Source organism: Calliopsis andreniformis, unplaced genomic scaffold, assembly GCF_051401765.1.
Source record: "Calliopsis andreniformis isolate RMS-2024a unplaced genomic scaffold, iyCalAndr_principal scaffold0022, whole genome shotgun sequence".
Taxonomy (NCBI): domain Eukaryota; kingdom Metazoa; phylum Arthropoda; class Insecta; order Hymenoptera; family Andrenidae; genus Calliopsis; species Calliopsis andreniformis.
The window spans coordinates 10453994-10476887 of record NW_027480432.1 but is presented as its reverse complement, the minus strand read 5'-3'; the positions used below and the strand labels follow the sequence as shown (position 1 = coordinate 10476887).

Below are 22894 nucleotides of genomic sequence, written 5' to 3'. Positions count from 1 at the left end.
TAATACATGTATATACAATACGTTTATTACTGTTTAATTAATATTTACCATGGTAATAGTTATTACACGCTGACGATAACTTATGGTAATCGATGCTTTAATCAGCTTCAATACAATCAAGATCAAAATGGACGCCGCGTAGAAAAGTATGTAATACATAGTACGTACATTCATATAAGTATCTATAATTGTATAGGTGTGTATACTTGTACTTTCTCGTTGTGCATGCGCCAGTTTACTAACTACTTTTTGGGCACATTCGTCTGCAGCTATACATGGAGAGTTCTCACTCTAGCGTATTAGATATAAGTCTGTGGTCCCATCCCTGTCCATACATGGTCACAAAGTTACAATACTATATCCAACACGATCGAAAATCAAATATCGCCTAAAGAAAGAGCCTCATTAAAAATTAGGTCACATCGGGGTTCATCAATATTCAGGCAGCTTTGAAGGAAGTGGGCAATGTTACGTTTCATTTTTCATCCGGTTGAGCGATAAGGTGGAAAAGGATGTTACTGACAATGAGCACGGCATTAGCAATGCTGATGTCCCGAAGACTACAGAAATGACCCACGACCTCTGCATACTTATTTTATCTCTCCTCTGTCTCTCTTTCTCTCTCTCCTTTCGTTCACCCTCCGTCCTCTGTCTCTCGCCCCTACACGTGTTCCGCGTTGTCCAGGTCAACCAGCGACGAGTACACATGTAAACGCGGGCCATGTTACGTTTGTGGTCTGTGAAACCGACGTGGACGATGAAAAACGTTGTTATTGCGGACAGCTTCGGGTCGTACACGGTGAAATTCTGACGTAATATCGCGATATGGTGCGTTATGCAATCCCAGGCTCGCGCGATGGGCCAAAACGTGTCGAACACCTTGAGTTCCTTGCAAAGGACTGGAAACCCGGCGCAATCGCCCACACCTCGCCAGTGCCTTCGATTGTGAAAGAAACCGTTCGTTTCAGTGTGCTTTCATTCATATTGTTCAAAGAGGTGCACCATCTTGGTGTTTTCAGAAACTTAGAACGTTTCTCTTGCATTTTCTTTGAGTTTCATGCGTTTAGGATGTTGTGGTGATGTTGTGGAAATTTTTATAATTAATGAAGTTGTAGCACTTGGAATGCTTGAAAATTATGATGATGCAGAAAATGGGTACAATGTTAATTTATTGTTAGAATTAGGAATGTGTTTCTTTTTGGAACTGTGTCTTTTGCCTGATACTTGGGAAATCTTTGAAAGTATTTGATTGATTAAAGTAGAATTGGATAAATTACTTTTTACAGAATTGTCTATAATTTGCGGATTTTCTATGTTAATTTAGTACATAGAAAATACATTTATAAATATAATAAATATGTAAATTATAAAATATGTAAAATACGTTTTGTAAATGTAATAGTTGAATCTGTTTTGAATTACCTACACTAATAAAAATTCGTACAAAAATTGTACGATTCTGATAAAAATTTTACTTTTTAGAATTCATGTCATCAAAAAATTACAAGACCTCTCTCAGGAATTGTATGTAATAAGGAGGATCTATTTTTTTCTTTTTAATGTGTTGGATAAAAAATGTTCTTCACAAGAAAACAGAAATACTAACACGACAGCTCAAGTAAAAATTGTTACTAATTTTGACTTTTTGATTATCATTATCAGTGTAATATTTTTTTTGAAAATTAAGATAAAATTGTATATCAAATCTAATGTGTGTATAGTATTGCTTCAATTGTAATTGCATCAATTTGCGTGGCCAAATCCTCGTGAAAATATTTTAAAATACAACTGTACTGACTGAACTGTATCAACCGGAGAAATACTTTAACCCGAGCATTTTTTGGTATGCTGGAAACTATTTTTGTATCGTGATCCCTTGAAAGATTGCATTAGATAAGATAAGATAAGGTTTATACTCTTTATTCTACTTTTGTACCATTTCGTTCCATTTAAAACCCAATAAAGGTAACATTATATTCAGTCCTATAATTTTTGTACACATTCTTGCGAATTAATTACAGGATCTTACATAACAGTATATTAACATCAAAAAGTTGATGAGCCACCGATATTTTGATATTCTGCACAGTGAACGTATCAATAAAGGAAGAGATTACTAGATATCGGTCGAAATGTCATTTCGATACTCATATTATCTTCAGATTTCTCAGAATTTGAATTTTCATTACTAGCTATGAATATTTTAACATGTAACGATAAATAAAGCTATGTTTAAGATTTATTTTCTTAAATGATTTTCTTGGCAAAATCGTTATATATTTAAGAATGTTTTATTATCGATATGTTTTTGTTTTGAGGTTAATATTCGGCTATCTACTACTATTGTTTGATAGTACAGTAGAACCTCGATAAACTGAACCTCGAGTATTTAAATTTTTTGTTATTGAGAGCTGTGCATATTGGGTGCGATAATAAGAATACAATAAAACATTGATTAAAATTTAAGTATGTAATATCTTAAATGTAATGTCTCAAAAAACAGAGGACCTACAAAAAAATGTTTTAAGCAAAAGTTGTGCGTCTGTTCCCATAGAATAAAATTCCGAAACAGAAAATATACGTTTACGATAAAAAGACAAATTGGCCTTGAAATGAGATCGAAAATGCCCACACATTGAAAAACCAATAACGTCATTTAAATCCCCTCTAAAAATCATGGAAGATGTGTTCCATCTTTGTTTTAAAAAAATTAGTTGTCTACAAGATACTTCGTTGTGTCAACTTAAATAATGCACAATGCATATATGTAGTCCTGAAAATACATCTTTGGAACACTGATACGTCGAGTTCAAAACAGGCAGAAATCCTGAAAAATTGGGACGTTTGATTCCCCTATTTTTAATGCACCTATATACATTAACTATAAGCTACATTAAGAAGCATAGAAAAGTCTTGATTACTCTATTGTACATTATTTATTGATGTCCTCGCGTGAAATAGTTTAGCATAATATGCATGCGTCTAGGTAAATCTTTACAAAGTGGTATCACAAAATCGAAGAAATTCAACGAATAGGTTAAAATGTTAAAAGATGTTAAGTATTTTAAAGAACAGTTTCATTGAAATTTGTAGCGAGTTAAATGTCGAACACTTTATAAAACGTTTTATTCGACTTTATTACACGACCTTTCTTGTTCTACGATAGGAGAGTCTGCTGTAACGAGGTGCGATATGTCAGTTTCCGGGGTCTAACTGACCCTGCGAGCAATTTAGATCGAACAAAGAATGTCGACCAGCCGGCAATCAGCCACATTTTTCCTCGATCATGTATGAGATTTGTGTAATACCTTACGTACGATTGGAATCTCAAATGTGAAAACGACTGCAGAATTTCTGAAATGTTCCTCTAAAAATGCTCCACGAGTACGTAAAATCGAACGGTTAATGGATTTTTAGCAGGTTTCTTTTGCGGTTTTAAAGATGCGAGTGCACTGCGAGTCAAATTCTTTTAATAAGTCTTGTGAAAGGCTTGCAAATATGCGCGAAGGTAGTAGATTAAAAAGTAGAGATTATGAAGGTTTAAACATCGGACATGTAAAAAGCAATAATAAAATATTTGACAGGTACTAGAAAGCACATTTGTGTCATATGTATTATGGTAAAACTGTTTTTAATAGTACCATATTTAAGATTTTAGGTTGTATTGTTAACGATCTGCATCGTAATAAACACGAACTACCATGAAAAGTTTCATTTTCTCTATTAATATGTACTTTTTTATAGGGAAGTAATTTATGACGTTTGAATGGGTATTGCATTAACATATTTCTTTCTTTCTTGGATGGAAATACATACACGTGTACTTATGTAACTGAAGGATACATATTAACAAGTAAATGATTTTTAAATTGAGGATTTAAAATGATTTTTTATTTAATAGTTTTAAATCTCCGAATATTTAAGATGCAAACGTTTCAGTTTGAAATATACTTTAGAGAAACCATGTCTAGCTACAACATTAGCCCATGAAGGACTAATTGTAAGTAGTATCGATACTAATAATGAGATATTTATTTATTCTTTACAAAATACTTTTAGAAAGAATAGAATATTTATTCAGTGGTGGATCGTTCTGTTTAAAAATTTAAGACTTTCATCTATTTTCCAGAAGTAGCTTATTTATAGTAATATATTATTACATAAGGACTGGATTGATTAACCCAAATTGCATACAAAAGATTGTACATGAAATGTTATATTAATGCGACATTGGTCCTTAATGAGTTAACAATGATCTTCAGCATATTTAACTTGTTACTTCAATGTTTGACCTTCTATAATAATTTTGCACTTTCAATTACTATTTTCATTTATTATTTCAATATTAACTTAGTTATAAAGCGTAAGTTATTAAATACGTTGTTACAGCTTGATCAAGGAGCGTAAATCAAAAACAAAGAAATTACTATACACACCCCTTTTTATTTCGAAAAGAATTATCTTTGTTCTCTGAAAGTGAGTGTAATAAACGAAAACTATTTATTCATAACAAAGATCTAGATCGTTCTTAAAGTCTCAAATTGATAGCTGGTATCTAACTTTCATCGCTCAATACTTTTAATGGCGTTCATGAACATTGAAGACACGAACAAAAGCGTCTAAGAAGAGACACGCCACGGCCTCCTGGTCGGTGTTCATGTCTTTTGTTTCGTCGTGAAATGTATGTCAGCAGCAAGGCATCGCTCCTAATTGCTTCCATTGGCTGTCAATAGGAATTATTTCGGGAGCATTGTCCACGTGATCCTCGTGACTCGAGTGGATCCAAAGTGATCGTGAGAATGCGATGCATGGTCTTTCCAAACGCTTGCCCGACAGCAAAGATAATATCAATTTTCACAGTTTCTGATTATTTAGTTTTTGATATTACTGAATCTTTAAATTCTTGAAGATTTTTGTTAGGAACGTTATTTGCCTATGGAAGTTATTGAACTAAGGCAATTTTTATCGAAAAGACTACAATCTATAAAATATCAATAAAATGTCACTTAAAATATGAAAACTATTTGTCATAGCTCCAAGTAGACATACTCAAGAATAGACAATTTTTTCGTTCACTCATTTTAGGATTTGAAATAACAGTTGTCATCCTGGTACATCGAAGTCGAGATTTCGCCTTCAACTTGTACTTTGGATTCAGTTATTTGGTGTCTGTAAAAGTCAGCTGGTATTTTGTGCTACTTCCTTTACTATTTAACTTTGAAATTAACAGCAATTTGCAGACCACTTATAGGTTAATGACATTTATTATGTGGTTGCTTGAAAGTATGCATGTAAATAAAATATAAAGTATTTAACGATAGGTGTCAGATATTTCAAGGGGTGATTCTACATGTTAAAATAAGACTAAAGTCAAGAATGATGAAATTGCAGTTGAGGCTTCGAGTTTAATTTATTAATTATGTATTGAAAAAACATCAAAATTCGCAGGCGTGTCCGGCTACGGACTTATTCTACTGACTTCGATGTGTCTAACCTAGCTATTACATGGCAGCAGTAGAATAAGTGCCAAGTCAGCAAAAATAAACAAATTAATAAATTGAGTCTAAAACGAAGATCCAAACGCAATATCCTCATTTTTTATTTTTATCCTATTTTAATAAGTAGAATTACCTATTGAAATTTCTAACACTCATTGTCGAAAAACTTGTACGTGGTAACCTTATTTTGTGTGTAGTTCAAATAAATTATTTTTAAATTCCTTTTTCTTTGAGTTATTTCACTCAAATAAAATAATAAATAATATGACGTTAGGCGCTGTGAAACTAAATTAATTATTAAACTCAGAGTTTGAGAATTTTTACTATAAATAGTTCTTCAGGAAGACATACTTATTGAATATATGAGAAATTATTTGATTAAATATTTGATCAAATGAAAAATGCAATAAAAAATTATTTTATTTGAAAGCAAATAACGAAATAATCTAAAGCAGCTTATTTAGTTGTTAAGATAAAGTAACACCTGATTTATCTAGTCAAACCCTAACCTATCTAGTCAAATAATAGGCATACGTATGTATAATAGATTCTTATAATTATTTCTCAAATAGGTCATTCATTTCAATAATACCCAAGCTTGATATGGTTTACACAAAGTGTTTCCTCATTCCTGGAAGAATTATGTTCATTTCATTATAGGTACGATTTTTACTACAAATAAATGGAATTTCCTAGAGACTATGCGTCATCAAGTGATTAAGCTCTTCAGGGAACAGTTAACAAATCTTGAATGCCATATAATAAGTTCACATCACATAATATAAAATTGAAACACTTATAATGAATTTTCAACATCTTCGTGTTTCTCTAGTTAAATAATTCAGTATTTTCTTTAAATACTTCCAATTTATAGATAAAATAGTCAAGGAAAATTTTGATTATTAATAAACTAACTTGTTGTGAATGTTTTATACACTTTTATCGAGAAATAGGATTTTTCGCGATAAAATATACGATTTCGGAACGCATGTGCGATTCTTTGTCGCATCAGGGATGCACGGACCCAATGCTACCAACTGATATAACGGCTGGTGTGGTTTCATCAATTGCGGGAAACCAGTTTGCGCCTCGATAACGGGACTATTTTTTCATTGTGCTACAAACTGGCTGTCAAGGATAGACGATAATCGTGATATTAATAACCGATAGGGTACGCGTGTGTTAGCAGGAGAAAATCTTGTTTCGAATTCATCCTAATGGGTTCTGCGACATGAGTCAGCGGTAGGAGCGCGTCGAAGAAACGCGAAGTCACAGCTTCCTTTGCTTTGATCTTGGCAGAGTCGAAAGTTGCAATAGATAAGCTCGAACAACTTCTGGAATATGCTGGCGAAATTATTGCAACATTCCGTTACGTAGTTTCTAATCTCGAAAATATTTTTAATGGGGCACTATCGATTTATTTTGCTTCATAACTGTTCATTTTCCGTGTTACTAGTTGATCTGTTCTTGTTTAACTCTTTATTGCGATGTAAAAGATAGGAAGTAAAAATAATGTTGCTTTGATTCGTTTATTATTTGTGAAATTTTCGGGAGGAATTAACGATATATATTGACGGATAAATGTATGGAACCACTTGGATTTCTTAATATGCTTTATATAGGGTGAACAAAATAAGGGTTCTTCTAACATAAATCGTTCATACAAGTTTTAGTTCTTGATTAAGTTCTTCGTCCCTTTTGTCAGGTTCAGAAGGTGTCTTTTAGCTGCTTAAATACATTTGGTTTGTTGGCAAACGCTTTATTTTTAATTCTGCAGTGGCATACTGAAAAAGATCCCAGTATGCCAGTCATGAAAGATCATGACCCCAGCAAAGTACTGACTTCTCTTACTGTACTGTTCTTTAAAATGTTCTTTACTTTTTTTTTAATACTTGAATTTTTAAACCTTAAACTATAAGTACACTTGAAAATATTTTAGTAGATTTTTGCAGAATTTTTTATTTTATGTAGATTTACTCTATGTAGTAAACCTGAAACGTCCTGTATAAAGTTGCTATTCACCAATTCAATATTCGTTAGTGTATGTATTCTTTTTTATTTCATTATAATTATAAAATTGGATAATTTGGATAATTGGATGAATGTAGACAGCATATATTTATATCTTATTAGAAGCAACTTGTTAATAAATTCCATTTGGTAACGTTGTACCTATTACGGTATTTACTTTCACAACACGATTTTCCTATTTTTCCAATTAGAATATTTACATTACCCTTACATTCAATCGGTAATTATATTATCTCGCATTTTTTGAAATATACATTTTCTAGGTATACTCTCATTTATTTACAATTATCGTTAGTCGTTAGGTAAACTATGTTCGCCATATTGCCAAATGTTGCGTTACTAATTAATTCAACAGTAATGATTATCTGCAATGATTATCTAATGAAGGCACCAGTCAATGAAAGTTGAATAACTTTAAGTAATTACAAAACAGTAGTTTTAATTAACATTGGATTATAGTATACTTCGCAAATTATAAATTGTAATGATTAGACTGCGGATTTTTATACATTTATCTACTGAAAATTTAAATGTGTAAAGAAGGGGAAAATGCACATTACATAGAAAAATATAAAAAATTTTAAAACCAATGTAGGCATCACGATATTTAAAAATTGAAGCTAGTTTTCTTTATTTCAGATTCTTTTTTTCTCAAGTAATTGCTCAGATTTTGCAGGTATCTACAATAACTTTTTACTTTTTTTCACAGTATATACAATGTGAAAAACTACTAGATAGTTATAGTGAAAATATTAAATACACTAGTTTGTAAAACAAAATTCATTTTTGGTCTCCTTAAAAAGTTTCAACTTTCTTCCATACACTTAAAATATTAAATCAAAAATAGTAATGGATGTTTTTTATACTTTCAAATTGAAAATGAAAAAGTGACGTTAGACGAAAAAAGCTGGTATATGTTACAACAAATAAGTTATACATTAAACAATTAACAGTTACATTGATTGACATTAATTTTACATAGTTATCTACAAGGTTGGACTCATTTAATAGCTTTTTGCCTCCTATAATCATTCGTTGATGTTTTATAGCGTAATGACCAACGGAAGTCTGCTAATATTCTCGTTACGCTGTTCATTGCATCGTTTTTCAAAATGAGAAATGTGTTGATACAACCTATCTTTATGTTCATCCAAGACTGTTCCAGTACTGTCGTAAAAGAAGTTTAAGTGGAAATGTAGTAGCACACACTAAAGTAGTTATGTATTCAAGATTAAAGTGGTTGTTTATATTTTACCTTAAAACTCTATCAAATTTAGGTTTCAGAAACATAAAAGGAAGTTGTATTTAAATAGTAAAATGAAATGTATTTTTAGAAAAAGTCGTGAGTGGATATGAAGTTCTAGGAAAATCTTTTTTCTTCTTCGAACTATCCACTATGCATTAAGTATACATGTGTATATTCAACTAAGTGCTTCGTGGAAGAAAAGGAACCTTTTTGTCCAATAACTTTGGCAAATTGCAAATAATTCTTATTTATTCTCAAATATTTGAAATTAAAAGAAACAGTATTTATTATTCTGAGAAAGAAAGGAAAGAATATCTTTTAGTTTCTATTTTACTGTACCAAATGACGAACAAATTAACCTTAAAAATATTGCAACAATTTAGGTACCAAGTATTTTTCATATTTCTAATTTCGTAAATCAAGAAATAGAGGGTTAGTTCAAGAAATATTCGCATTTAAATATTATTGTTTTTGAATGTTTTCTGCTTTAATGAAGGATGATGAAATTTTGTATCGCCATTTACTATCTTGCAAAACATTTTAAATAAAATTTCTGAGCAAAATATTTGTATAAAAAGCATGTAATCTGTTTCTGACAAATTACTGATTTCTGGGGAAACGAAATTTGTCACACAGTCCAACTTTTCATAAAAACCATATGTGATTACTCAAGAATCCAGTTAATCCTCCTGGTGGTTTCAGTTGGTACTTTAATACAGGCCGTCGTTATTAAATTCCCATTACAATGTCAAACGAGAAACTATATTCTTTTACAAGTGACTTTTTATACCTTCTATATCACTCATTTGCTGCAATACTGACGCAACTAAAAAATTATGATATTCGAATTAATTCACAAAGTAATATTGGCATTTGGTGAAAGAATATTCTTTCTATAGTAATACCTCAAGAATGGCGAATTTTTAAATTGTCATTATTGCAACAGATGAGTGATATGAATTTATGTCTTGTATGTCTGTCATAGCTGTGGCCATAAAACAAAAGGATAAAGGTCTCATATATTCATCTTCGAGCTATTGACGTTCAAAGTTTTGAATTTCGAATTTATCTTATGGATTTGTCTTTTTATATTCTCGGTTTGAAAGGAAAAGTTCTTTTACGTCAATCTTTGTGTACTAAAAATACAAATTTATCTTATAGATTGCAATTATGGGAGGATACCACACAGAGACATAAAAAATAATTAATGTTTCATAATTTTTTTTAGGAGTAATTACTGTAAACGAAAAGTTGAATCGTTCACAGAGGATAGAGAAAGTTTCTGTTTAATTTTTCAATTTTTTAAAAGTACTAATTTTACAAAATGAGGGAGCTAGTCAGTATTTCTGAAATTCTTATCGATAAAACGATAAAAAATTTGAACTGATTTTTCAACAATTTCAATCATTGTAGAAATTATTGCAGTTTGATGAAAAATTGACAGTTCTTGCCTCAAAAAGTCAAGTTTAATTAAACTCACAAGAAGTCAACTAATTGGGCTACTAAATATATAGTACTATAGTTTTTAATTTATGAATCCCATCATCGAGCATATCGTTGAAACTCAAATTAGTGAGGTCAATTTTTAGTTCAATGATGATTCCATTACATTTGCATGAAAAAACGATTCAGAAACCTTCAGTAGGCGTTATGTCTAGGTTATCCATCAGTCCTATCCTGCTACTAGATAGACTATTCAATAACCACCTACCTTTTCCACGCCAAGTATTTTCTCGCTTTTTCACACAATTGCACCGAATAATGACATCATCTTTCACGCTCAGTCAGCATGTAATAATCACCTACTCCTCTATTACTTTGAATCGTTCAAGTGATGCATTTCTAATGCTCCGAGTCTAGCCATCGAGGGCAAAAAACTCGTTACCGTTTTTTCCTCGCGTTAAACCACTAAGGTTTAAAGTTGCGCAAATGAAATGCTATTGAAAAACGTAAAAGGGTACATACTATAACACTGCACTATTTCTATATAATTTTACCGAAACAAAAAAAAGCATTTAATAATAATGGATACAATATGAACTGGTTAGTTGAAGAACAATAAAAATTTGAAATTATTAATTTCCAAATAATTTTAAAAGAACATTTACCTGGACTCAGAGCCAAAGTGTATGAAGTCGCACGAAAAAGAAGCATTCATTTAAGACATATTTAAACATATTAAAGTGGCAGAAAATAGAGAGTTTCCTAAGGAATATCTACTCTCAAGAGTTTTCACTCTGTCTTCTGTAATTATGTGTGAATGACCGCCAGAATTACTGAATCGGTCAGATAACTGCAACGCCCACACTAGCGATCCTCAAGAAAATGGTTAGACAAGGTGATGACGATTACTGATTGGTTGAGAATAAGTTATGCTTAAAGTGGCAAGAGTAGACAAATAGACAAAGATAAAGAATGGGAAAAAAGAAAAGTTTCGATATATATTAAGTTTCAATATAAGCTCATGGTTTCGAATGAGTTAGAAGCTTCCTCATCAGAGGGGAACTTAAATTTTCTTTTTCGAAGGCAAGGGATACGTAAAATGGAAGAATGATTCCAAGAGAAGAATAATGTGCTACCGAACTTGTATCGATAGAACACTATACAATGTTCCCATGAACTTGGAGAGTTCTCCTGTGTTCCACGCCTTTTGTCTTTATGTTACAATTTAAGTTACAATTTGGGATCAATTTGTCCTAGTTGTCTACAGTAATATCTCGCTATAAGTTCATCACGTGCAATCGCTTGCATGTACAAGGAGTCTAAGAAACTCATTTCTAAGCAAAGTTTACGCCTCAGCAACTTGAATTTACCTTTTCAATGTCCAGCACAAACCTGAAAGAACAGTCCCAAGAGAACTTGAATATCCATCGAACTTGTATCGAGGCAACGATCTAATCACTCCCTCGAAGATCCCTAGTCAGAACTATCCATGGAGCAACGACCGAGCGGACCAGAAGTGTCTCAACGATTTTCCTCTCGTCATTCGCGGAAGCACGATCTTATTTTCTCGCGTCCTTGTTGCCGCGCATTTTGTCCCGATCATTAATCGAAAGCGGCAATTCGTAGGTAGAAAGGCTGACTGGGAGAGCAAGCGCGGCTCGTTATTCCCGATTATTTCGAGTTGATTGACCTGTCCTGACGTATGCACCGAGCGTGATTTCTGGTGCGTTACGGTTTGCTAATCGTTTCGCACGACCGGCTGCCATCGATACCGCGATACCTGTGCGGTTAAGACACTCTCCCTGTGTGGCCTGTGTCTCCCCGTCTCTTTCCTCCTATCTCTCTTGCTCCTTCTTTCACCCTGTTTTTCCCCTGACACACTCGAGCCCACATTCCCTGGTGCTGCTTTCCTTTTTCCTCGGTTCCGCTTCTGCCCTTCTTCCCTCCTGTTCTTTGCCTCCTCGTTGCGCTTCACGCTGCCGGGAGTCCTGCCCGGCTTCCAGCTCCTGCGGAACACCTTGAGATTCCTGCAAATGGACACAGCGGATGATCAGTTTCGAGCGGTGCCGCGCGGCTGACGTCCGCCTAGTAATTATGTACAGTGCTGGTCAAAAGTCTTGAATCACTTTGCGAGCTCATCCTTTCTTTCACAAATGTGACGAGTACGAAGGAATATTTATATTGGGTTGGATGGAAAGTTCGTGTTCTTATTGAGTCAAATAAGAAGCTTTATATTTTATTGTATTTATAGCTATATTCAGCCAGGTATACAATTGCGAGCATGTAAATAGGGAAATAATTTTATCAAAATTGTAATATATTGTTCTGAAATTGTAGTTGGAATTTTTCTTTTTCTCTTTGTATGTGTTAAAATTATACTTCGCGAGCTCTGTTGTGGCATGAAGGTTGGACAACAAGCTCTATTTAGTTGTTAGTAAGAAAATGTGAAACTTAGAATGAGGGTATGTTTGGAGAGCAGCTACATAGGGAAACACAGATTCACTTGTTAAAAGTGTCTTATTTTGTAATACTAAGGACACATTTATATATCTAATATTTCGTTGAGCTACCTTCCTTTTTTATTGCTTTTTTCTGTTTAACTGTTCGCCAAGAATGCTACCAGCAACATAATAGGAGCTCTACTGACTGCTTATAAATACCTAAAGAATTGCAGAATATTTTAGTACTACATTGTAGCTTAGAGTATAAGTAACCGATCATCAAAGTGAGAAGAAGACAATACAGTTAGAAATACGAAACTATATCGTGTTATACATGTATCGACAAAAGTCTTTTCTTACTTATGATTTCCCTTATTATATGCTCGCCACATTTTTTCTACAATTTTTGCCACATGTGGGACATTTTAAAAATTCCATTTTTCCAAATGGCGTCAGATTCTCTAGTAATACATTAAAGTATAATCCTTTTTATTTTACTGAAAAGTCTATAAGAATTTTCTACATTTTACAATTACATTGACTATTTCTTAACAGTGGCAAATAAAGATTATTCGATTTTGAAATCAGGAATGAAAGATTTTGACTTCGATTGATACGTATCCATATGGCTACGTGGAGAAAGAAAGAGTTAAGGAAAATGAGTATCTTCTGTGTCCTCTGCAATTGTTTGAAGTTTATTCAAAAAAAGAACAGCGTCAGTGTTGCTAGAAGTTGCCTAAGTTCTGTGTTTAGTGTCTGTTGTATTAAGTGATTTGAGCTCTGCTTTTACGATTGTGCATTGTTTAGAAACTGAAAGGAATGCAAGCACAGAGTGCGATTTTTGCAGTGAAAATAGGTACTTGAACTAAATAATTATGTGTAAATATTTTTACTATACATTGATTAGGATGGTTCCTCATAATATATAATAGTGGAAAACGAAATTGGAACTAACATGATGACCAAAATGGTGAGGTGTTAAGTGCCACTATCAGTATTTGCAGTTTATATGCCTACACCTTTAGTTTTACTACGAAAAAGGTTTTCATAATTTTCTAATAATCAGGAAACTTATTTATTATTTCAGATTATTTCACAATTTTTCATTAAAAATTTCATATTGCATTCATTAAAAGTTAACTTCACTTACATAGTAGAGCTCCTTGTTAGTCACAGAAACAAATTTTATTAAGTAAAACTATATGGTGTCGAATGATATAAGACATACTAATTCTGCAAATATCTTCCAAGATAATCAATTTTGGACATACGTGTTTTATTATTATTTTAAGTACTTTTTTTAAGCTGAATTTTAAAATACATTATTTACCACATCTTATTACACTATTTACATACTATACTATTTACCATGTAAATCCAAACGAGCTTATATTATGTGATAAGACTTGTTATAAGATCTCAAATATTTTTTTAGATTCTACGATCATTATTTCTGTCCATAAATAAAACTAACAATATATGACCTTTCTTTATTTATGTCTGTCGCTTTTTGTCATTCACGACACTTCAGTCCAAGTATTATTACGTTAGCATACATCGCTTCCTTTGTTCTAATAATAAGATTGAACCTCTGACGTCACGATACAAAGTACGCTTGGGACTCACAAGGGACTATTCAGAAGTATCAATCTCCGATTTTGATGAAACACTGCGGGTTCGTAGAGTAGTGAAAAATATTTTACATATATTTATTCTAGGGTTAACATTTATCTAAGAGGGATGATGAAAACTGCTCTTATAGTTGGAAGTGGAAAACCTATTAACCTATAAATATCTGAAAAATAGTTGGATGGAAAAAATGGTATGAAAGAAATAATTGTGTATTTGTTTTAAAAACATTAGTACATTTATTTCGACAGAATGTTTGTCGATTTTGTTGCAAATTTTAAAATGGACATTATAAATTGAAATACAAAACAAGGACAAAACAGAAACTTGAATGTTTACATTGTTAAAATAGGTAAAGATACTAGTGGTTTGTTCACAGTTTGTGTGAAGTTCAGATCCAAAATCAGTTTTTTTGAGAGAAATCTACATATTACTTAATTTTTCTTTAAATGCATGAAATAACAGAGTTAATAAAGTCTTACAATATTAGATCTCCCTCATGAAGCATACAAATTGTAATTCAAAATTTAAGTGACTTCCCAAAGTGCAATTTCAATTTCCTTTTGTGTTTAACTTAATAGAAATTATATTAAAGTTTGTGACAAAATCAATCAACATTTTATTTGGAAAAAAAGAACAAAAATATACTAACTCTTGATATCTACCTATATTTTTTAAACAAACACGTCTTTTCAAAAACTGTTTATACACATAAGTTCATCGTTACAAGAATATTTAATTATCTCATTTACACCATTTGCCATTTTCGTCATTTTCACCAATACTGAATATAAGTATTTCATTCGCAACTTCGAAGATGGTTTTCATCCTTCCAACACAACGACCACGGGATGAAAGAAATAGAATATTTCTTCATCTCCACTACGAACCTGCAAAGTTTCATCAAAACTGATGACTGACACTTCAGGATAGTCCCCCATCAAACTTAATACGATCTCATCTCCAAATTCCACGGAGCATGATTCAGATAAACATCTCCTCTGAAAGTAGATGCGTTATCGCCTGAAAGGCTCAGGTAGGATAAAAACGAAGGCACCCAGTCGCTCGGCCAGTTCTTTTTTCGCTCCGAGGAGTCCGAAGGGATGAGATCTCACACGTATATACTGTCTACTTCCTCGTACTGAAAGGTACACGACCTCCTGGAACGACTTCTGGAATCGTTGGCTCTCTTAGAAGCACGTGGTTAACTGGACCACGAGGCCGCGATGGTACCGTTAAGCACGCAGCCGGCAAAAAGCCGAACAAGCCATAACCAAAGCGGGTGTGTATGCTCGTTCCTGGCTTCTTTACATCTTCGAATTTCCTGTTCGCCTCTGCCGGCGATATTGTCAGTTTCTGCGCTTGTGCCATGCCACTCGAGATGGATTTGTGATCCCCGCGGCTTCTGGCCGCTGTCACGCTGTCTATCCAAATGTGGACGAAACGATACTGCTTCTGAGAAAAGCTAGCGTTAATCAGATGTCTCTTTACGATTGATTCTTGTCTTGGAAAAGTAACGCTATTAATCTCTATCACATAAATTACTTGCCTGATTTGGGCACTGAAAGTTTTCTTTATTGTTGTACCTTAAGTGGCAATTTCTTTGCAGGTTTGGGGTATACTGTGTTAGAGCTTGACTGATAATGAGTATCTTTGTATATTTGTACTGACATATATGTTTATAGCCGCGTTATAATATTTTTGAATGTTAGGAGATTGTTTTGTATTGATTTAGACGAAGTTTAAGCTATGTGTTGACAGCTGTGGGGAAGAAAAGCTATGTGAAATATCTGTAGTTTAATATTTCTTGTTATGAAGTCGATGCATTTCTTGGAATTTTTGGGTTAAAATATTGGCAAAGTTTTTGTAGAGAGTTTAATTAGCGTATTTGACGTTTTCCAGTTATTTCAATCGATTTATTTTCCTTAATACCTGAAATTGGTTTTTGCAAGCAATTGGTCATTTATAGAGAGCTAGTTTTTGCAGGTGATTAGTTCCTACAGGATTGGTTTTTGTAGGAAACATATACTTCGCGTGCTTTTTTACCTTCTTAAGATTTCTTGGTGATTTTAAATTATTTTTCAAATTTTATAACTCGTACCTTCAATAAATCAAACACAATTTACCAATACATGTATCAGTTTCAGAATAGTCTTATTTCTTAAATATAACGTTAGCTCCTAATTAAAACAGAGCCGTGAGCCTATAACGAATAAGTTTTGTTTTCATTTGAAAGTAACTTCTGTCCGAGTTACCTTCTGTTTAACAAGATTCTTTGACATGGCAAATGTGTTTCTAACGTGTACTTTCACTTGTCTTGTTAATTGGACTAATGGCTTCGGACTAAGAGATCTGAGTAGACTAATACCTTAGGAAGTAACAAGAGAAAACTTAAATTAATAGATCGATTGGGAGATCTCAGAAGAATGGAGATGTTTATCAAGATTCTATGCACTATTGATCAAAGGTGCAGAATCATTTTTTAATTCTTAGTAGAATTATATTGTATGAGAAAGTATTTTCTATTCAGCCTGATATTTTGAGAGTTATTACAATGTCTTTTAAGTCTAATATAAATTAATACAATGCAGTACTCTTACTTATCAAATCGATATGGACTTTGGTAGATTTCACGTGATACATTTTTGTTAGTGCTCTCATTTAAATATGAAAAACTTTACAGTCAAAGTTGGAAATGTGTAATACTTCGTTTCTATATTAATCTCCAATTAATATCATATCAATTTTATAAATATTTAATATTATCCCTTAATTGGTATGGTGGAGTCACAATATATGTAGGTACTACTTTACTTTAATGAGTGAAAAAGCTATGAATTTTCTTTATGCTGTTATTAATCATGTTTGATAATGGCATGGCAGTAATGTCACCTCATTCTGTTGTAATATCTACTAACAACATATCAATCAAGGGTTAACAGCTTTTAATCAACGTTTTCATATTTAAATATTCGTAGATGACAGTCAAAATATCTCTAACAAAGTGCCTTTTAATTCGTTAATTTACACTTTTAGCCAATAATGTATGTGTGAAAAAATTCATATCAGCAACAGCAAACATTTTAGTCCTAGCTTTCAATTAAAGTTTATCTGATCTTAAACCACGTAAAGAATGTCCACGTTCAGCAGTAATCATGGGCCAGTAACAGGTTTATCTCTAGATTTTATTGTGCAACTCGCAATAATTTTGAGTAATGCTTGATGAAATTTGGTTACGCAGTTTTCTGGTACAAACGATTGTACTTTCACGCAGCTAATGGTTTATTACGTCGAAATGTGTAATACAGTTTGAGGTATAATGACGATGCTCTTTGAACTCAGGACGAGCCAGTGAGTCACGTGTTCCAGTACCGTTGAGAAAAATGAAAGGACGTGGACGTGGTAAGAGTCACAGGAAACCGGGATACGTTTAGCAATCTTAATCATCGCGCAATGATTTTTAATAGTCGTGTACGAGGCAGATATTTTCACTTGTACAGTTTTTGTAGCATTAATGGATCATTTCCGCTTATAATAGGTTAAGATCGCAGTTATGCAACGTGTTTTATCGAGTAGTCTTGAGATTTTCTTGAAAGGATCGTTTTACCGAAAGTGTTGAAGAAATTTGTGCCTACTGTTGTGTTATTTAAACTAGATTTAAAACTAGTTTAAAACTAAGTTCAGTTTTCATTTCTGCATATTACTTATGCAATATTATATTTATTGTTCGTTATTATCAGCAGGCAGGGTTTCATTTACCTATTTTGTGTAGCTTCATAACTTTGTAAGTTAGATAAAGATCCTTTAAGTCGACAAAACAAATATTGTAATTAATGACGTTAACTTGAAGGTTATTTTCTTACAAGTTTCCAAAGTCATTGACAATTTTTTTTAAAGTAAGAGAAACCCTTTAACTATTAAAACTGATAGAGATCAGAAAATGGTTAGGATAAGGCATCTTGTGTGCAAAGTGTTTCTGATATTCAATTGAAATTTCTAGAAAGATGGTTACAGAACTTAGATGGAAGTGTCTTAGGTCTTAGGATATCATACTTGGTCAACTTAATAAGTGTCCAAAATTTTGTATTTAATAAATGTCCACAATTGTTCATTACATGTTATAGAGTTTTACTTTGACAAATCTTTAAAAATTTGAAAAGTCTCTAAAAAAGAACATGTCTGACCTGTGCTACAGTTAGGTCGAGGACCTTGAGCCATTCATAACTCGATGTGTTCATTACATTCGCTACGAAACAAAACGATCACGAGTGACCATTTGATAGTTAGCGCGTTAAAAGATGCCGAAATGCCGTTACCTTTTTTGTACCAGGAAGTTTGCGTTGGTTCTTAATGAGCGTGGCCGTTTAGTTCATTTGTAGATGCCAAAAATGGTTTGAGACTTACAATTAGAAAGTGAGTAGAAAGTTTTATCTCCGTTTGTTGACAAGTACTCTGATATTTCTCTGCCAAAGCTATAGAACGAATGTCTAAAATAAGAAGAAAAGTATTTTACAGAGGTATAGTGTTCTTGGAAGCAATCAGTAGACTTGATTAATAACATATTCTTTAGAGCAATAAATGAACTCAAAGTTGATAGCAAACTAAAAAACATTTGGTGACATCTGAAGTACAGTAGAATCTCAGTACAATAGATTATAGGAATATTGATGATCTGCAAAATTTAATTATACCAACAGCCGTGTTATGTTTTGGTTCGGTTAATCGAGGTTTTACTATTATACAATATGCGAAATCTTTGTAACGACATTCTATGCGAAATTCTATGACAGTCAGTAATTGCAGCTGATGTGGTAATATTAGACAACGTAAAGATAGATGTCTGAATGGAACAGAGTTATTCTACTCTGTACTCCGAGCACGGAAAACTCGTGTGCATGTGGGTGATTATGCAAGTAGAAATGAAGTTCTAGAAACTTATGTCTTTTTATTTATCGTATATCACTTCTTACAAGCAGGCCAGGATAAAGAGGGTGCAGGCGGCTAGAGAAGGAGTCTGTAATCTCAGGTCTCACTCTTTAATGGGTCTTACTTTTTTCTATGTTAAAATAAATCTCTGTAATTAAAAAGGTATTTTTGATTTATCAATGTTCTTCTTCAAAAATCGCACTTAATCGAAAAGATTTTTTTACAAAATTCGGAGTATTTAGGATCAAAGGTTATTTTAATTTAAGTAGCAAATTTAAGTAGAAAATTTAGTAGCAAACCCCCCTCCTGATTTCATATCAAAAGTGTTATTAATCGTTGCCCAGTCCTACTTGTGTAGCCCTAGGCTACAAAAAACCTTCATCTAGCGATGCTTATAAGTGTATGTATGTATTAGTAATACTGATTTAATGCTATGGAAAGAAATTACGAATTACTCTTTTATACGTGTACAGTAATTAATATTTTACACTTTACTTACTTCTAATGTTGGCATTACACACATTGTTAGTAGTAGCTGAGTAAGAAATGAGGAACAGTAATGGGGATTTCCAAATGAACCATATAAGTCTTGCTTGAACATTGTATTTCTGGTATTACTTAAATTTAATAGTTCTTTGATTTCCATCGAAAGTATTATGTAATTTTATTCATAATATTTCTTATTAAAAATGTAATTTACTTATTAAATCTATTCCAGTTAATAAGAAACGATACTGAAGTACTCATTTATACTAATTTTGTAAAGCAATTTTTGAAATATACATATTTCATTTGAAGGTTCTCTTAATATCATTACTTGTAGATATTTATTTAAAGAAATGTTTCGTTAAACGTTACGATCACATCCATCATTTGTTCGCTGTAAATTGGATAGGTACAGGATAGAGTTATTGTTTGTATGTGTAATGTTTCTTGTAAAGATTTCTTATCGCTTAAACTCTATTATCAACTTAACAGGTATAGCGTAGAAGATTCTTTCGTAGCTGAATATTCAAATGAAGCGTACGTTATTAAAACATGCAGTTCTATGAGTAATAATAAGTACAGCGTATCTGGGTCTTTTTACACGGTGGATGTGTAAAAAAATGTCTAAAGAAAATCGTGTAAAAATTGATTAACATTTTGTCACTTGCAACTTTCTTCATTTCTATGTCCTGATTTCTTTATTTTAAAATATCTTTATTAGATACTTAAATTATTTATTTTAAATTATTATACCTAATTCGATGATATAAATATATATGTCTACATGCCTAGAAGAAATCTCACTATTAGTTTCATTAACATGCACTTTTTATTTCATTTCAGATGTCCCCGAAATTACAGTACTGCTGAAACTACGTCTGATCGAATAAGTCGTAAGTATTCTGACACAACCGTTTCTCTTTACCTTGAACTGTCTTATCTGTTGAGGCAGGTTTCCAAATACACAAATAGAACGCGAAACTATTTCATTGCGAGGAAAATAATTCATCAGGCCAGTTTAACTGAAGACTGTTCAAAAACGAAAAGTCAGGATTACTTCTAATCCCAAGATTAGAGGTTTTCACTTCGCATGTTGGCATCACACGAGAGTCATACTAACCTCCATGATCTGGTCATCAAACTAATTCGAGATTTAAAAACTTTCTGTATTTTCCTTTCTTTTATTTGATTTTTAATGTTTCATTGACCCATAAGGAACATTAGCAACCGCATTAATCATATGAAATTTGGCTACATATTAGAATTAAGTAATTCAACACGTGTACACAGGGTTTAATATCACATTTGAATTAGATTGAATTAAACAATTTGACGTGGTTCAAATATTTAAGTATGTGTGAGCACAATTCCACATTCCTAGTCACTTGCTTCAGCTTACCACTTGTATACGTATATGTATTTACTACCAGCTTCATCCTCGTTGGTTTCGAGATATGATGATATGTTTGATCAAGTATATTCACTTATAAATGTTGCATACTAATTGATCTTCCTTCTTAGTCATAAAAAAATATGTAACATTCATGTGCCTATTTCTAAGTCGTATTAGCATTGCTTGATGTTTCCTGTTAAACATTATATTTTCAGAAAGAAGAAAAGGCATTAAAGAAACTTTTCCATTCGAGAATAAGGGTTCAAAAAGATACAAGTCCATAAGATAGCATTGAAATTGAGAGCTTTAAATGTCAATATGTCTCTCGAAAATAAAAACATGTGACTTGGGTCAGTTTGCTTTACAACTACAGAAATATCTTTCCTTCTATGATAAATATTTCCTTCTGAATTTGTCCAAGATATGTTTCATTTTCTTTAAGAACTGTATCATTCCCTCTTTTACGCGAGTGTATCAACGTTTGGATAGGTCAAATATTAATCCATTTCTTCGCTGACAAAAGAAATCGCGAATTATACAAACTAATTGACCTTGACCTGCCTTTACCCACGCGGTCGAATGAAACAGTCTGAGACTGCTTTGCACAGTACGTAACTACTTAAGCCCCATTAAACGTTGCGTCTGTTTGCAAATTAGGCGCAGAAGTTGTTAGAAGCGTCAAACATGCATACACATGTATGTACACGCGCGCGACACTTGGACTTTTGATGAACGAAATTACGTGACGATAATATAAACATTTCTTCGATACGTGCTTTAATGAATGTTCACAGTTTTGCAATCGACTACTTTTAAATATACTGTTACAATATCTTTTTGTGTACTTAGGATTTGAATGTATTATATTTATAGTAATATGAAATTATTATTACTTAAAAACTTTTGGATGAATAAGCTTAAATTTTCCACTATGTGCAACTAAATACTCAACACGATAACTTTATTTTTTAGAGTTCTCAATAATTGACTATTAACCTCATTAATTAAGAAGAAAAGGACTACAATATAAATAACAATTAAGAGAATATAGTTATTCTCATAAAACATGAATAATGTCTAAAGTGATCTCTTTCACTTACCTAAAATATAAGGTCATTTAAAAAATGATACGTATAAACTTTTACAATAATTACATAAAAAACTTATGTCATAAGAATAAGCATTTTGGAAAATTTTGTATTTCAAGACGAGAAATTTAACTCCAAGTATTTTATAAAGAACATATGATTTTCAACACTGTAATAATTATAAATAAGTACCTTCACGTAGATGTAGGCTGTATTATATAATACATGTATAAAGAACTGATAATTTCTTTTGTAGCTTTTATAGTGAGATAGACTGTTTTAAGAAATAAATAAGATACAAGTACTGATCCATCCTCTAGAATCTTATTTTTTTTTCAATAAAGTACTGTTGAAACCTTTGCATTTTGGATAGATTAAATTTAATACGAAACTATTCATGTAAAACATGTTTCCATATTATTGTTTACTCCCAGAGTTAAATAACAATGTTAAAAATAACTTTTGTTATAGGAACTTGAAATTCTAGACTGAAGTATGAATAATAAAACTTTTCCGAAAATGGATAATTTTCGACTGAAACATTTTTATCTACTCCCTCTAATTGCATAAAATAAACAAAATTGTTTCAACTAATGCTGCTTACCAAGTAGTCAAAATGTTTAGGCACACCATAAAAATCTGCATTATTTGTTTATCATCTCCGACAGTTTCAGAAAAATATCCCGTAAGACTGTTTACGATATTCCCAGAGC

At 32.3% G+C, this 22894-nt stretch overlaps 1 protein-coding gene across 2 annotated transcripts in view; it reads left to right on the top strand.

Annotated features, from left to right (window-relative positions):
- Wdp (Leucine rich repeat protein windpipe) overlaps positions 1 to 22894 on the top strand; it is a 44267-nt gene that overhangs the window by 16307 nt on the left and 5066 nt on the right. Inside the window, exon 2 of one of the 2 annotated variants that reach the window (XM_076391258.1) lies at positions 20544 to 20593. The exons of the other annotated variant lie outside the window; for it this stretch is intronic. The gene's annotated coding sequence lies outside the window, so the exon portion shown is untranslated. The remainder of the gene's footprint in view (positions 1 to 20543; positions 20594 to 22894) is intronic. 2 annotated transcript variants of the gene reach the window in all.